Source organism: Galeopterus variegatus, unplaced genomic scaffold (assembly GCF_000696425.1).
Source record: "Galeopterus variegatus unplaced genomic scaffold, G_variegatus-3.0.2 Scaffold3783, whole genome shotgun sequence".
NCBI classification, from domain to species: domain Eukaryota; kingdom Metazoa; phylum Chordata; class Mammalia; order Dermoptera; family Cynocephalidae; genus Galeopterus; species Galeopterus variegatus.
Window position 1 is genome coordinate 39,333 of NW_007729894.1, and position 3,150 is coordinate 42,482.

Here is a 3,150-nt window from a genome sequence, read left to right on the forward strand (position 1 = left end):
AGGACCTCAGAAGCAAGGTCTCTCTGTCTTTCTTGGGTGCCCCTGTCTCTTGTCCTTCTTTATCCCTCGAAGCAACCAGAATTCCTCTTCCCTAAGGCAGGCCGCAGAAACTAGAACTCCTCCTCCCCAAACAAGTCATAAAACCTAGAAAGGGCACTCCATCCCTTCTCCCTTGAAGACCCCCAGATGGGTCCTGCCCCGTACCCAGGAGGAAGGAAGCTACACAGAGAGTTAAGAATCTGCACAGACAGGCCTTGCTGGGTTTCTTCCCTCATCTATTACCATTATACCTCTTTATTCAATCACATTTCTACACAGCCAGCTGTTCATTCTTCATCAAACCTAAGTATAAAAAGAGACAGTTTTCCCTGGGTCTTTGGGTCGTCATTTCTGAAGACTCCTGTGTCATGTAAAACCTTGATTAAATAAATTTGTTGTGCTTTTCTCTTGCTAACTTGTCTTACATTATAGGAATGTCCACTGTGGCCCTTACGATGGGTGAGGAAGGGTATCACACATTTCAGCCCCTACAGAGCTACTTAAAGGTTTCAAACTAGAGATCGAGAATACCCTATTTTCATTTTTAAAGGGCTCCAAAGGCTGAGTATGACTCGTGGGCTGGAGGGAAACAAGAATGGATGCAGGAAGACTAAATTATGAGGCAATTTCAGAGTTCAGGCAGAAGATGGTGGACTTTTATCCCAAATCATTGGAACTAAACTAGAAAATATGGGCACCAAGATGTTCATTGGTCTATTTCCATCTAGGAAGTGTTTGTATAGATGTGGCTTCCCCTCTAGGCAGCAGCTGGAAATTAGAGCTGAGAGAATTGCTTGAGGAGTTATTCTAAACACATTAGTCTCAGTGCCCAACATGCCCAAGGTTACTTTAAGGCATTAAAGCCACCCAGTCACCTGCTTGGGGAAGCACAGTGAGGTAATTAATTACTAATGATGAGCATAGAATCGATCTGGTTAGCCACCTGATTCAACAGCACTTCTTGCAGGTTGATTCTTGAAGTGGCCTGGTGTAGAGAGAGGCTGGAATGCGAATGGAGGATTTGATGCCTAAGATATGACACTCCTAGTACATTTCATTTTCAATAGTGGTTCTCAATAGTGGCAATTTTATTTTCCAGGGGGCATTTTCAAAGTCTGTAGACATTTTTGATTGTCATAATTTGGGAGGTGAGTGCTATTGACATCTAGTGTGTAGAGGACAGGGATGCTGCTAAAGTAAACATCCTGCAATGCACAGGGAAAACTCCCCTCCTCACAAAGAATGATCTGGACTGAGATATTAATAGTGCCAAGCCTGAGAAACCTTGACTTTCAAGAACAGAACTGATCAAGACTTCCATGTATCATGAATATGGCAGACAAAAGACAATTCTTAGCTTAGTAATGGAAACTACATGAGAAATGTGACGGGCAAGGAAAGCAGTTGAGATGGGTTCTAACAGTATAGCTTATTTGCAACACGTTGGGGATTTATTCAACCAATATTTACTAAGCATCAAATAAACTCAAAATACTTACTGGAAAAGAAGACAATATGTAAGATGTTTTTACAGTCTTACCAATCTCCAACATTTCTTTGAATGTAAATATTTTATAAGGCATTTTTGGAGAAATTAAATTTGTAATTTCTCAAATTTGACATGCTATTTGATTCTGTTAGCAGATAATGCAATTAATTTTCTTTGTTCACACATTTTTGCAGTTATAGAGCTGAAGAAAGAAACATATGAAGATAAAGTGAGTTTATGGTCTTAACATTTAATAATTTGGGCTTATATTCTGTTTTTAAGTAATTTCCTTTATACTTATGTGCTGGATAGCTTGTTTGTACCTCCAGATACACTTTCCACTTTTTCCACCTGTGCCCAGCTGACTGATCTTTATAGTTTGTGTCAACAAATGCACCCACCCGCCGGCTTCAAGTTGAGTTGGCTAATGGGGGTTGAGAGAGGAAAGTAAAGTTGGGATCTTTATTCCTCCAGCCCTTCGGTGAGAGGTCACCCAGCCTAAAGGCATTTCCCACATTTCCCACAGCTCATTTCAGAGAGTTCTTTGCACAGGTCTTTCTGTCTCCACTCACCTCTTCTGGCCTAGGCTTGGGAACAGAGACCCAACATATTACAATATCTCTTGTCTTTTCTCTATACCAGGGCCACATCATTGAAAATAGTCTCATTATTAAACTCTCATTGAAATATTCTAATTTAATTGTACTGTTTTCTACTGAGAGTCTGATTTTTACAACTTATATTATTATGGTTTAAATGTTCATGTAGATTTATGAAGACTCCATATGTCATCACAAAGTACTTTGCAATTGACACGCAGGTTATATGTACAGTCACGTGCCACATAACATTTCAGTCAACGATGGATCGCATATATGTACTGAGAGTCTGATTTTTACAACTTATATTATTATGGTTTAAATGTTCATGAAGATTTATGAAGACTCCATATGTCATCACAAAGTACTTTGCAATTGACATGCAGGTTATATGTACAGTCACGTGCCACATAACATTTCAGTCAACGATGGATCGCATATATGACAGTGGTCCCATAAGATAAGAATGGCCATAACAGATAGCCTAGGCGTGCAGTAAGCTATACCATCTAAGTTCGTGTAAGTCACAATATGATGTTCACAGAACGATGAAAGGGCCTAACAATGCATTTCTCAGAATGCATACCCTTTGTTACATAATTCATGACTGTATAATATATCCATGTAAGTGAGAATGAATCCGCACACACAGTATTTGAGATAAAAGAATCTTCATAAAATCAGAGCATAAGCCAGAAGAAAACTTTTTAACTCCTTAGCTAATATATGATTCTAGACGTCAATGTAGCATTTGCATAGCTCTCTTAGAAAAAGGGTCATTGTGGGCCGGCCCGGTGGCGCACTGGATAGTGCACCGCTTGGGAAGCGCAGCGGTGCTCCCGCCCGAGGGTTCAGATCCCACATACAGACCGGTTCCCGCTCACTGGCTGAGCGAGGCGCGGGAGCAACACCGAGGGTTGCGATCCCGTTGCCGGTCCCCGGTCCGGTACGGGGGCAACACTGAGGGTTGCGATCCGTTGCCGGACACGGAAAAAGGCAAAAGACAAAAAAAAAAAAAAAAAA